This window comes from Manis pentadactyla, chromosome 5, assembly GCF_030020395.1.
Source record: "Manis pentadactyla isolate mManPen7 chromosome 5, mManPen7.hap1, whole genome shotgun sequence".
NCBI classification, from domain to species: Eukaryota; Metazoa; Chordata; class Mammalia; order Pholidota; family Manidae; genus Manis; species Manis pentadactyla.
The window spans coordinates 173,851,894-173,866,951 of NC_080023.1; positions in this window are offsets into that span (position 1 = coordinate 173,851,894).

A 15,058-nucleotide genomic window follows, 5' to 3' on the forward strand; every position below is an offset into this window, starting at 1 on the left:
AAATCAAGTATAAAAACCAAATGAGTATTCATATTTGAACTGACTGTTTAGAGTTCATAATGCATGAGCAAAACCGAAAGTTTCTGTGATGACTGCCCTTGTACTGTTCATCATGTAACTTATTCATTATGTAAGAATTTGTTCTACATGTAAGAACTTGTTTGTTATGCCTCAGAAGATTGGAGACTGACGAAAATTAGGCTTGGGGTGGATTAATGATTGTGCATTGAGCATTGACTCCCCTATACAGAATTTTATTGTCGTTAACAACCATTTGATCAATAAATATGAGAAATGCCCTCACAAAAAAAAAAAAAAAAAAGGACAGACTTCCAATGGTAAAATAAATAAGTAACCGGGATGTAATGTATAGCATAAGGAATATAGTCAAGATATTGTAACAGCTTGGTAGGATGATAGCTGGAACCTAGAATTATGTATATAAATGTTCTACCACTGTGTTGTACACTTGAAACTAATGTAATGTAATACTGTGCGTCAACTACCCTTCAATAAAAAATAATTATTTAAAAAAAAAAAAAAAAAAGTCATTACCACTTCCCAGGTTGTGCCAGAAGGCTGCGCCTTGCGCCTGCAGCCTGCGCGTCCCCTGCTGCCTCTCTCTGGCTCTGGGTCTCACTCCCTCTCTTGCTCACCCTCTATGGTGAAGCCAGCTGCTGTGTCGTAAGATGCCCAGTGGAGACGCTCATGTGACAAGGGACTGGTGGAATCCGCTGTCCAACAGCCCACGGGACCTGGGCGAGGTCTTCCTCCAGCAGCCCACAGGGACCTGAGCCCTGCAGTCATGTGAACGGGCCAGGACACTGGTCCTTCCCAGTGAAGCCTTGAGATGGCAACAGCCTGTGAGCGACCCTGACCCCGAGGACCCAGCCGAGCTGCCCCTGAATTCCTGACCCACAGAAGCTGTGACTCCACAAGTGGTGTTTCAAACCACTAAGTCTTGGGTAATTTGTTACACAGCAATAGATAAAAATACAGGCTGTTACCAAATAGCGAATCCACCATTCCCAGGAAAGCCCAGAGAATTCCCCACAGCCTCGAGAGTGTCAGGATTCAGGGACATTTCCCTGAGCTTCATCCATGTCACCGTAAGGAGCAGAGCCCTTTTGCAGGGACACGTCCTTCCGGAAGTTCTTCCTTAAAATTGCAAAAGCTGGATCAGCATTCTAGGCGACAGCTGTCACTTTAATTTTGGGGGACAAAACCAGAAAAATAATTCACAGTCCCTCTAACCCCGAATTACCATTTAAAAACAGCCCTTGGAGGTCCACAGGGTTGCATATGTGTTGCCTTGAGTCAGTGGGAAGGGGAGGCATCGGGACAGAGCACTCCTGGTGAAGAGCAGGGCTCAGGAGTCAGGCTGCCCTGTGTTAAAATCCAGGCCCTCGCCCTTCAGACCCAGTGGCCCTGTGCAGATGGTCGGGCCTCTCAGTCCCCTGCTTCCTCAGCTGTGAGATGCGGACACAGCACTCAGTCCCACAGGGGAGGTGTAAGGACTAATCGGTATGAGGATGGAGAGGGCCTGGCAGGGGACATATACTAGAAAAAATGTTAATTCCATCCCTTGTAGCAAAAGAATGGGTTCTTCAGAAATGAGGTGGAGACCAAACGAGATGCTGGTGATGAAGCATCTGGTAAACGTCTGGCCCGGCCACGGGGTCCAGCCAGGGGTGGCGGGTGCTACTTTTATTGCTGTTATTGTTGTTAATGAAAATGATTCTACCTCCGTAAAGTTAGGCTACCCTTGGGCTTTTCAATTCTGTGCAATTTATTCAAGTTTAACACCTACCAAGTTCCAGGGCTCAAAAGAAAGCTGGCTGCTCCTTCAAAAATCCACAGGTAAATTAAACTCCTCCCAGACCCCCAGGAAAAAAATAAGCTTTAATATCTTTCTGAGGCCATTCACTAAAACCTTAGAAAAGGAGCCCAGAATCTTTGTGGATTTTACACTCGCTGTGTGTGATTGCCTTACTAGGAGGTAACCTGACTGGGCTTTCATTTTAGGAGATGACCGTGTGGTTAATAAGCTGCGTTCGGCATGCGTGGGTGATGATTCTCATTCCATGAAATGCAAATGTGGACTCCTGGGTGAGCTGCAGCCTTGGAATCCAGGCACCCGAGAGAGCTGCTTGTCCCCCAAGAAATTAGGCTCAAGTGTAAGCAACTGTTGTCTGTGTTTGCATATGGGGATGATTGATTGATTTAATGTGCAGGAAGCTCTCTTTTAATTAGGAAATAAATCTTGCTTCTCGATGTCTGACTATAACCTTCCCAGAAGGACACAAGTGGAGTGGCAGTCGGTGTGCCCTGGCTGAAGGAGTCACTCATGCCCGTGTGGTGGGCACAGCCAGCCCAGGAGGTTGGAGCATGGGGTGCCCTGCAGAAGGTGCACATTTCCAGGCCTGAGCCCAGCTGGCGCCCTTATAGGGGAAACAAGGCTGGAGGGCCACCAGCGTGGGGGACAAAACAAGGGCTAAGATCGATTACACTTACTGGGTCTCTAAAGTACCCATGCGATAGACTGACTCCACTTTTTTATGTTTAATGGCTGACACCTTTTAAGTGCCACCCCTCCCAGTCCCTCCTGCCCACATCTGGGCACACTGGTAAGAAAACTGGGGTGCTCACTCCTTTGGCACCAGTGGGAAGTTCAAACCATACATAGAAACCCTCACTCCCACTCTATCCCCTTGTTACCATCGAAACCCCGACCTGGTCTCCTTTCCCAGCATTCTCAAGCCATTTTAAGACCAGCTTGGCACACCTGCCTTGCTCTCCCCAGGAAACCTTGTTAGTCAATTTGTTCCTACCCTCTTGGGATGTTGGTGCCATCAGCCTGTACATTGGACCAGACTTGGGGTGTGGTCCATCCCGTCTCTGCAGGCGACTGGCTGTCACAGTGGACGGATGCTATGCTAAGCTCACTTCACCTTCTCAACGACCTGCAGACCTAATCCTGTTGAAGGTCCCTATTACACGTGGAGAAATGGAAGCTACACAATGTGGAGTGACTTGCCCCAGGTCATGAACAATGGAGTCAGACGGCAAACCCCACTCTGCATGACTCCAGAGATGCCACAAACCCACTTTAGAAACATTTCACAGGCTTACCGAGAGCCTACCAGATGTTAGACACAGCTGTTCCCTTTGTCCAGGGCACATCTGTGCTAGGACTCCAAACCTTCATCCCCAGAACCTGTGGCCCTGAGGAGACATCACTGTTGTGATTTTATTATGTTTCATGGCACCTTTGACCTTGAAACAGGAAGATTATCTGGATTATCCCAGTGGGCCCCAAACAACTGCATGAGCCCTTAAAACTGGAGAATGTTCTCTGGCTGGAGGCAGAAGAGGAAGTCAGGAGATCTGAAGATGGAGGAGGCCACGTGAGGAGGAAGGTTGCAGCCTCTAGAAGCCAAAAGTGCCTCCTGTCCAACAACCAACAGGAAAATGGGGACCCCAGCCTTCCAGCTGCATGGAACGATATTCCGCCAAAAACTTGAATTAGCCGAGGACTCTCCCCTAGAGACTCCAGATAAGAACTCAGACCAGTCAACAGCTTGTAAGACCTTAAGGAAAGAACAGCAGTGCCCAGATGGATTTCTGACCTACAGAGCTATGGGAGGATAAATGCATGCTGTTTTAAATCTCTAAATGTGTGACGATTTATTACAGGGGCAATAAAAAGCTAAAAGTTAAAACACTGGGTGCATCAAGAATGCAAGTCCCTGACTGCTCCTTGCCCAGTCTCTGGCAGGTTTGTGTCTGTAGTGAGCAACACTGAGGGACCAGAATTCAGGCACAGGCACCTGCTTACTGCTCGGTATACAACGGCTGGTTCGCAAGTGTCTCTCTGCTGGGACATAAACCCACATCAGCCCTGGGGGGTGCCAGGCTGAGCCACACACACGCTGACGCTCATTCTGCTTGTTGGGCAACGAAGTCCTTTGTCTCTGACCCAGGAGACTTTTGTCTTCTGCCAGCATCCATAGTTTGGTAACATGCTAACTTCTTAGCTTATGAGTAAACTCAAAACAAATCCCAGAGTGGGTGATTCTTCCTTCCCCTTTTCCCCACTGAACTCCAGCCCGTCCTCAGCTCTCAGCTGGCAGCCTGTCTGAGCAGAGCCTCCCCTGCCCATCCCACCCTCCGTGCAACACAAGCCCTCCTCCGTCACAGCTCACCACCCAACAATTCTATATTGTTTGTGTAAAATTTTCACTAATATATCTAGTCCCTTAACACTTCAGTATTCCTGGTAGGCCAGGAATCACATCTAGCTTTTTTCACCATTATACACAGTGTCCAGAACAATTAAGCACGCACCAGGCACTTAAAATTTGTTGAAAGAAGGGCAATATTGCTGGTGATGGAGTCAGAGTCATTCAGCCCTTGAGGCAGTCACAGTCCAAAATCACCTTTACAATATACATGATAATAAAATGGCAGGCAACTCTTGTGTTCAGATGTAAAGCTTTCCTAAAAACATGCATGAAAGTTCAATATTGGAAGTCCGAGCTGTCACTTTACATGCCATCAGGAGGGTCTCTTCCCATAAAGGGAGAACATTCTCACAGTCCCTAATCACCCTCTGTCTCTTCAATGTACTGTTTAGTGACATATCTCACATGCAATTGCTGCTGTCATTGCTGTTTTTCAAGACTAAACAGAGAACCACCAAATTTACATCCTGTGAGCACCCACTCGGGCCAGGGATGTGCCACGAAGTCTAATAACACCTGTGACGGTTAAGTTCATGTGTCAACTTTAACTGGGCCACAGGGGTGCCCAGACTAAACATTATTTCTGGGTGTGAGGGAGGGTGTTTCTAGAGGAGATTGGCATTTGAGTCAATGAACTTGGGAAAGCAGATCACCTCCCCAGGGTGGGGGGTATCACCCAACCCAACTGAGGAACGAACCTGGTGACAGAAAGTGGTGACAGGCAGAATCTCCCCTTTTTCTTCCCATCTGCCTGCTTTGAGCTGGGACATCTCATCTCCTGCTTTCCTGCCCTTCGACTGGGAATCATACAATTGGCTTCTCAGTTCTCAGGTGCTCCAACTCGGGCTGGGATTACATCACCGGCTTTCCCAGGTCCCCATCTTGCAGACAGCAGACTGGGGGACTTCTCGACCTCTGTAATCAAATGAGCCAATTCTTCATAATATGTGAATAAATTATATATATATATATACACACACACACATATATGTTTGTATGTATATATATATATATATATATCCTATTGGTTCTGTTTCTCTGGAACTTCTAATTATTACAACATCCATCTTGGTTGCAGTGGCATTAGGGCAAGAGACTTTCTCACTCCTGGTTTCAACAATTTCCTCTTTGCCCACTCTTTTTTATAAAGTAATTATACCAAAGTATAGGAGCATATTCAAACACTTGCAACAACAAACGCCACAGGAGCTACCGAGACGGTGCTGGGACCGTCCCAAGCTGGGGTGCGCAGGCCGCCCGCCAGGTGGCAGCTGCCGGCCGACACATCAGGAGTTCCCTGCGACACACAGGGAAGTGCACCCGGGGTGAGAAAAAGCCTGCGCCATCCTGATTTCTTTGAAACGTGGCTCTCCAGCACTATCTTTTGTTTCCCCAATTTTAATAGAGACTCGGAATGGAGTCTAACTATTAAGAAATAGTTACGGTTCGTCTCTACTACACAGAACGCAGCACCCTGAGCCAAACAATTCCTGGCAACTGACATGCAGGCATATTCAGGATCAGGGGCACTTGGGGAGGGGCAGAGACAGTGGCAAACGGGAGCCCATCGCCTGCCGAAAGTGGCAGTTGCTCCCCAGCTCTGGTAGATAACCGCCTCGGGAAACTGGGGGCTCAGAGGGGTCAGATCTTCTAATCACCAAAGCAGGCAGAAGATTTTGGATTTTATACTTGTAAAAGCTCCCCAAGTGTTACCTGTTGTTAAAATGTTTTAATTTTTCATATTTAAATTACAGTTAAAGACTGCAAGTTCAACCAAATATGCCAGCAGCCCCACTTCACAATTTCTAAAATAAACTCGTATTTCCAATTGCTTTTCTGACATCTCCATTTGGATGTCTAAAAGGCATTTCAAACTTGACAAGTCAAAAAGTAAATTTCCCAATTTCAGCAGCCGCCCCTCCCGACTAAGCCTCTAGCCCTCCCCAGGGTGCCCAAGTGAGTCAGTGATCCCCCCACCCCTGCAGCCAGGAGTCTCGACTCCCTCTCTGCTCCCACCCCAGCAGTGGGGCGGCAGAAGTCTCCGCTTCACCTCCCAGCACCACCCTCTCTGCAGAGTGGGCGTGTAACACATTTTGTCAAGGTGGCGGGAGGGCGGTGCAGCCCATGACTGCTGCTGCAGCCAGAGCACGTGCCAGCCTGGGAGTGCTTCAGCCTGGAGGTGACACATGTCGCTTTGGTTCACATCTCATTGCCCAAAGCCAGTTTCTCAAGCGTGCATAACATCTAGGGGGCAAGCACCCATCCTTAGCGTTAACAGTGTTTACCATGGGCGCTAGCAACTTCTAGCACTGCTGAATTTTTATTTCGACAAATAAAGAACATTTAAAATATATAACCACCACCACCACCATTTATTAAATGAGGGGTGGTCATTTTTGTCAGGAAAGTTTTATTAGCACACAGCTGTGCCTATTCATGTGCATGCTGCTATTTCCGGCCACACGGCAGAGAGAGGGAGTCACAACAGAGGGAGGGGATGTCCTGGAAAACTGAAAATGTTTCCTATCGGCGGGCCCTTCACAGAAAAGGTTTGTCAACGCCTGGACTGCGCCGTTGGCTACCACAATTATCTTGTAAAAGAACAATTTAACACTGAAAAAGGAGAGAAAATAGCCCCTCATAATAGAGGCTGTCTTGCCAATAGGCTTCAGCCCCGGGCAAGTTCACTGTGGATTCAATGTGACTGAAGAAGTGACAGTAGAATGGTCTTGGGGTGAAAGGGTCTATACCCAACTCTGTTTCCACGGCGGCAGGTCAGTCACTAAAATCCTGTCCACTCAGAGCGAGTCTGCACGCAGCAAGCCCGTCCCTGCCTCTGGGCCTCTCTGCCCGCACGGCTGTCCTCTGGGCCTCTGTCCTCGGCGCTGCCACCCCTCCAGCCTCTGCTCCCCTGCAGCCTTGCAGCCCTGCCACCATGTGGCCCAGAACCCTGGGCAGGGCTCTTTATATAAAGTCAACAACAACGCATTGCCTACACGTGTGTAGTGAGCCAGGCAACCAGGGCCAGGTGAGGATCTGGCTATAGGAACCTTCATTTTATCCACAGAGGCCTTAAATCAGACCTTAATGGAAAAGATGTGATGCTTCATTTTCTTGGTTTACCGCAGGGAGGAAACCTCACCAGAGACCTGCCACGGGGCTGAGAGAGGTGTTGGGGAACTCCTGGAGGTGGGACCCTTTGGGGGCTCCAAGCCCAGAGGCCCAGGAAAGAAGCAGCAGGAGAGTGAAGTGGGTGTGCGGCCTGGGCCGACTGCAGAGCGTGGGCCCACCTGGGGCGGCCGTGCCACTGGAGCCTGGCAGCCGGGAGCTGGGCCCGGGGCAGCCGGACCTGCTGATTGGCCCAAAGAGGCTAACCCGCAGATCTCCCGCTGCAGATCAATCCCCCACTTTAGAAAACACTGTGAAGAACTAATTTCATGATGAGGCAAGGGAACAGGAAACAGAAATGTTGCTAGGGAGCAGAGGGCTCCTCCACCTTACCAGGAATGTGTCACGAAAAATGACTTGGAGCAAAAGTGACTAGAAGCCATAGAAAGGACTGAAGCACACCAAGCTCTGACACCCGCCCTGACGCCCCTGAACCTCAGAACTGGACGCCAGGGGAAGATGCAGACACAAAAGGCCGCCTGCTGCATGGTCCAGCTTATATGAAATGCCCAGAAAGGGTAACTCCACAGGGACAGAGAGCGGCAGGGACTGGAGGGCAGGGCATGGCGAGTGACTGCTGACGGGGCTGGGCCTCCCTTTGGAAGGATAACAATGCTTTAGAAGGAGATAAAGGTAATGGTTGCACAATATGATGACTTTCTAAACAATACTGAATTGTACACTTTAAAAATGGTTCTTTAATGTAGATGTGAATGTCACTGAAATAAAAAAGTAGAGGTTTTGTAAGTTATCAACTCTGGATGATGTGTGTGAAATTATTCTTTTATGTACTTCTTCAGTCTTTGACATTATATTAAAATGTATATTACCCTCTGCACAGTTCAGACGAAACGTGGTGGAGGCCATGATAGGCCCTTGAGCCACCTACTGGCCATGTTGGGGCACAGGGTGGCCATGTGGTCACTACTTCGTTGGCTGTCACCACCCAACGCACCGGCTTAGCGCAATCCTGCCCAGCCTTGGGGAAAATGCTCTGGTGGGATCAGAGATAAAACTAAATCTTTAGGATGCTGGGCCAAAGAGGCCAGACACAAAAGAGAACGTGCTGTATGATTCCATTTATATAAAGTGCAGAAACAGAAACAGAACGGATGCATGCTGAGAGAAGGCAGGGTGGGGGGCTGTGCGGGGGCAGGGGCCGGGGGACACCAGGAGGCAGCGCGGGAAGCCGGTCCTGCTCTGCGTCTTCATCCGGATGATAGCGACAAGGCATCTTCAGTTTGTGACAACCCATCCACTGAGCAGTTAGGATATGCTCGCTCTCCCATATTCTACTATCCTTTGGTGGTAGAAAAGTTTAGAAGCAAATAATAAATGCAGAAATCCACCACATACATTTAATTTCCTGGCAGGCCTCTGTGAGGCAGGCCCAGGTCTGAGCTTCAGGTTGTAAGCCACCATCCAGGTGAGTCTCCGGTCCAAACCTCCATACCTGGGGATATTTGGGCGCTATTTTAGGAAACTGAATACACAGAAGGTGGATTACAAATGCTCATTACAACTTCTTGTTTGTGTAAACTGAAAGAGCCTTATTGCCCCTGAGGGTCCCCTCTGGGGACCAAGATATAAAGCCCAGCAGGCAGGCAGCTCACTTCAGCCCCACCACGGGAGAGAGATGGGAAGGCTGGAATGCTACCCCCCAGACCAAAAGTGCTTCAGGCTTAGAATCAGGAAAAAAGACACGGAGTTGCGGAGGCCCAGCGCTTCTCCAGCTGTTCGGAAGGAACCTGAGTGCTGGCCAGTCAGAGTCCCTGGAGAAGCCGCTGGCCCCACCTGCCTCCACGCACCCATGCACACCTAAGGAGGGGGCCCAGGAAGGCCGGGAGAGGCCTGTGCTCATGCCCAGAGTGGCCTTCCCGATCCTCCCAGCCTCCAAGCCAGCCCCAGTACACCCAGCCCCTTGAATGGACAACAGCAGCTAGAGGCCCTGATTTCAGGAAGTCTGTTAGCATCTGCAGCACACAGCAGGCTGAGCAAATTACCTCATCCCTTCCGCCTAATAAAGAGGAGGTCAAGTCCCCCCAGTGTGCATAGAGCACAACAAATCCAGGCCCACCTCCAGCACTGCCCCCGGGTGGGGAAGGAAGAGGAAAGGGGGGGAGAGAGACAAACACAGAATGAGTCTGCTCAACCGTGTGTGATCCTCAGCGCCCACCGCTCCCAGCCCGCAGGAGGTGAGGCCGCTGAGGCGCCGCGGGCACAGCGCCCTGCCTGAGGCCCCCGGCGGAAGGGGGAGCCTGCTGCAGACCTGCATGGTTTGGCCCTGGAATCTGGCCACTGGCTTACACAGACCCGAGGGGATCTTGAGGGAGGGGGCCAGGGGTGGGGGCAGAGCGTTTTGGCAGATGTGGGGGCGTCAGCCTCAGGGTCCAGCCCATGCCGACAGAGATTCTGCCACCTGCCTGAGAGCTTCACAGCCTGGGCCTGGTGTCCCAGCAGCCTTGAAAACCCCTCCCCAGCTCTCACTGCCTCCGCCATGCCCCCCCTAAGGCACCCTCCTTTGAAAATAAAAACCAGGAATGAGGTTGTCCCCAAATTCTGCTCCCTGCCCCCAAATCCTGAAGAAGGACAGGAATGTAATGTCTTGTTATCCTCTGGGAAGGGGAGAAGGAATAATAGAAAATAAGAACACATCACAAATTAACATCCCAACAAGCCAGGAGGCCACACGCGTGTTTTCTGCGGGCTCGGAGCCTGTGGGGTCTCAGCCAGCCTGTATCAGCACGGGCGCCCTTCCTTCTTCCTGGCAGCAGTGGGGGCCTGACATTTAATGGGAGGAAGTCTCTGAACTGGTCCTCGACAAACAGCAGTCACTTCTGAATCCATCCTCTCAAAGGTCACCAGCCAGTCACCCACAGAAAACCCAGATGTCAGCGCCACCCCCCCACAGCGGGCCTCTGCCATCCTCTGTCTTTCTCCCCCACTTCCCTCCCCCATCTATCTGGCCCGTAGAACAGAGTATAGGCTGGAGGGCACCAGCCAGGGCCCCCACCTGCCAGGACCAGCACCCTTCTGATTCCTGGCACCCTCTCTGGAGGTTCCCCACCCGTGGCTCTGTCCTTGCCATGGGGGGACCCTCCCCTGCTGCCTGGGGTCAGACAGGACGGACTTGCCTACTAGGCTCTTTCCCTGCACTGGAGAAGCCAAAGCCCTGTGGCCGGCCAGGTGACAGTACCCACCCTGGGGAGGGAGGCAACCCCTTCCTTCGTGGAGCAGCTCCCACAAGCCTGTCTGCATGTCCTGGCAGCCTGCAGGCCTCCTAGCTCCCCACCCGGGCTGAATCCCGAGCACCTGGAAGGCAGGCCATGGCACACCCATCTGTGGGACCAGTGGCAGGCATGAAGTCCATGCCTGGTGAATGCAGAAGGGCTGCTTCCTTGACGCTGGCTGTGGGCAGGGGCTTGGCAGCTCTGTGCCTCAGTTTCTCCCTCTGCACTTGCAGAGCAGGGTGGAGCTGCAGGGCCTCACACACCCAAGTCTGCTCACCCTGAATTCACTCTTTGGAGGACACCACGCTCTCCCTGTTGCCCTCAAAGGTTCTGATTTGTCTAAAGTGATTCTTCACTACCTCTAGAAATGTCAGCTTTTCATACAGACTAGACTGCGATCCCAATGCGGGGGGAGGGGTCAAGCAGCCAGGAAGGGCAGCATCCTGTAGGGGCCAAGAGCTGGCTCTGGGGCCAAATTCTGAGACTAGAATCCTGGTCCCCACCCCTTTTGTGCTGTGTGACCTTCAGCAATTTACATAACCTCTCTGGAGCTCAGTTTTCCTGAGAAATGAGAGTAATAATAAAAACAGTAATACCTACCTCCTGGAGTTACTGTGGAGACATGAATGGTTAATGGAAACTTAATGGCATGTTGTCATCACAACCTAAATAGCAGTAATTATTGTGTCCCCGAGGCAGGGCTCTGGCGGGGGTGGGGAGGGAGGCACTCCTGCCCTTCTGGAGAGGTCAGTGGGCAGACCCTGACCAACCAGATTCAGCCACTCAGCCTACCTGTCCTCTTCCCAGAAGCCACTTTTAACCAAGCAACCTGCTAAGAGTTTGCTTTAACTACATTTTCTCAGTTAATTTATGTCTAAATGTGCTTTTATCTGGAAGTCTTAATTTTTTATGGTTTTCTTTTCAAATTGTGAAAAGGAATGCACACTCACCTATGGTGGAAAAGGAGTGAAATATAAAATGCACAATCCTAACCACAGGCTCCCTCCACCGGAGTCAGCCCAGAGTCCGTGGACCCCTCTCCCAAGCCGGTGATGCGCCCCAGCTTCCCTCAAACACACCAGCACCCATGAGGAACCCAGGCCCCCATCATTTATTCACTCTTTTATGCCTGGAAAACCTCTACCTGCCATTTCTTCACTTTTGTTCACTTGACTAGCAAGGCCGTCAGACCTGGGTCTGATTCCGAGCCGCTCTGGGACTCTGGCCCCCTTCCTCACCCACGAAATAGGGCCACTGCACAGATCCAGGCAGGTAAACCCCACCCACCCTTTACACAGCGCCTGCGTACAGGAAGTGTTCAGGAAACAGCCCCGGTAAATGGCATTGCTAGTGGAGCGGGGACGGAACAGGGGCCGCATCACTGAGGCCCACCGCCACCCTGGGCCTGAGGCTCCAGCTCACCTGGCGGGACCTGGACAGAGGTGACAAACACCCTCCCTTCATCTCACCTGCGGGGCAAGGGCCTGGGCGTTTGTCCTCCTCCCCCATCAACAGGGGCTGGTGGCTGCTCTGGGGGGACATCAGCTGCCTGCACTGGGGTGGTGAGTGAGGGTTCTGCACAGGTCAGCTGGGGGTGCTACCAGGCGCTGGGTCCCCGCAGCAGACCAGGGTGCTCGGGCTCCAGGCCCTCCCGGGAGGCGTCCACCCATCTGTCTGCCCCTCCACGTTGCTGCAAGTGGCAACATACCCTTCTAACTCCTCGTGCAACAAACCAGCTTTCACGCTGCTCCTGGTTACAGCTCTCAGCTCTGCTCGCCCGCGGACTTGGGGCAGGGGGCGCAGGTCTCACGCCCTTTAACCCACTGTCCTGGGAGACCCGAGTGCACATCTACAAAGCGGGACTGACGGCAGCGACCCCTCTGCGGGCTGCCGCGCGGAGCCAGGGGGCGGTGGGAGGGGAGAATGTAAGAAGCCCGCACAGAGGAAACCTTCATACCTTTTTGTACGTGTGACCTTGAGAACGTTTCTCAGTGCAAATCCAAGACAGCACTCAGAGGCTCCTCCCTCTCGTCCTAGCCCCGCCCCTCCCGCCAAAGCAGGGACAGTGAGCAAAGGGTTAAAGAGCAGCCTTGAGGGCTGTCACTTGGTCGGCGCTGTTTGAAAGAAGCAAAAGCCCAAACGGTGGGAAGACAACCACCCGCAGGTCGCAGGCTGGGAATGCGCGTGCCCACGCCGCCCCCTGCTGGCCACACGGGGAGTTGCAGGAGCAGGGGCCCCGGGCCCGGGTCTCCCCGCTCCCCGTCAGCACGCCAGTCGCCGGGGTCTCACAAGGCCAACTCCGGCCCCAAAGACAGAAAGCAGGCTGACACGGGCTGGGGAGCATCCTGGCAAAGGACTGTCCCCAAACACAGAAGGACAAGGCCCGCAGAGCGCGGGTGGCCAGAGGTCCCTGCCAACATCCACTCTTCCCGTGTGAGCTGATCACTAGGAGCGCGGGCTGCCCAAGCCTGGGAGGGGGTGAGATGCGGGGTGAAACCTAAACGGACGCCTAAAATCCGCTGTCCAAGATAAATAACATTTTAAAAATTCGAAATCAATGCAAACATTCAGGATGGACGAAACACTGATGCTTTGAATGAAGATAGGATGAGTGTTGCTGATTTTCCCTTTGCCTCGGGCCCCAATCTGCCACAGAGCTGCTAACTCACCCGTCTTCATTGAACACTTTGATGTTTTGTTCATCATACATTTTTTGCATTAATTTTGACTTTAAAACTGCATTAAAGTATCATTTATCTTCGTTGCCGCGTGTTTCTAGCATCCCCTTAAATTCTGTGCCAGAGGCAAGGGCTGCGCTCGCCTCCCCCTCCTCCCGGCTCTCCTGACACCCACCCCACTCCTACCCCTGCTGCCTGGATGGAAATTGTCTCCGTGGGCTCCGCAGGGCCAGGCTGAGTCCCAGCAGGGCTTCCTACCATCCTGCCACCGGGGGTCAATTACTCCACCTCTCTGGCCCTCAGTGGTCACATCTGCTACTCGGAGGCCGTCACAGTTGTTTGGGAGGTTTAAATGAGTTAATGATGCCTGCAAACAGTTAGCCTCGAGCTGGTACCTTTGTAAAAGCCTTTGTGGTCACCGTACGCAATTCAGAACCCAGTGATGGTTTGGGAGGATGCGTGCGTGCAGCAGATTGGCTGTCGTGTCGCTAGCTGAGATCTTTTTGGAGAATCCAGAGCCGGGAGGCAGATACCCAGAACTTCCAGGCCCTTCTGAATCGTCCCCTGCCTGGCTCAGGGCAGCGGGAGTCCTGCAGAGCTGAGCTCCACCCTCACTCACTGGGACCCTTGGGACAAGTGACTTCGGCTTCTCAGCCGTCAGCTTCCTCTTCTCTGCAGTGGGAATGCTGGTCGCGTCTCATAAGGTCCTATGTGCAAGGGCTTGCGTAAGGGTCCCTGGACCAGAAAAGCGCTCCGGAAACGTTAGCTAATGTTACCTTTGTTAGCAGAATCATGACTGACAGCGCTAGTTGAGAGCACAGGGGCAGGCCGCCTGTGTCCCATGTTTGGGATCGCCGGGCCAGCTCTGTAGCCTTGCACACATGACCTCACATCTCCAAGCCTCAGCTGCCTGGTCTGTTAAATGGGGTGATAACTATACCCAAGTGACACAGTCCTCTGAAGGATTACATGCCTGGCCCATGGCAGGGCTGCCATGCCACCTTTGGGAGCAGGGCGTTCCCCAGGGGAAGGGGAGATCTGGGGCTCAGGCCTCTCTCCTTCTTGGGGTCTCAGTGGCCCCTGCTCCCCAGGCACCCCTGCATAATGCTGACATGAGGTACATCCCACTTTATGTAATTATCTGTCCTTTCATGTGACTTCCGGTGACAGGAGCCAACCTCCCAGGACGTCCCACAGAGGCTCCATGATTTATAATCCCCACAGATGGAATTATAGTTTCATTACGTGTAAGTGGCCATACATAAGCCCACATTTTATTTTTATTTATCATTATTGCTAATTATATGGGCAATCCCTTGTCACTTAGGGAAGCATATAAATTATATCTCCATCATTTGTGCAGAGCTGATTTCCAAAGAAAACAGAGGCAACAGGCCCATCTGGCTCAAGAGAGATCTTATACATATGAATTATACAGTCATCCATTTATATATATTTATTTATTTATATTTATGCATAGGTTTCCCACCACTTCCAGGACTTAGGGGTATGTTCTCAAAGGAAGCCCATGAAGGACAGTTTGTTGTGTCACCTTGGCTACACTTCCCAGGTAGTCAACCAAACAGCAATTTAGTTGTGCTGGAAATGTACTTTTAAACATGATTAACATCCATAATCAACTGACTTTAAGTCAAGGAGATTGTCCCAGATGACCCGGGTGGGCCTGGTCCAATCAGTTGAAAGGTCTAAGAGCTCGGCTCAGGCCTTTCCTGCCTGT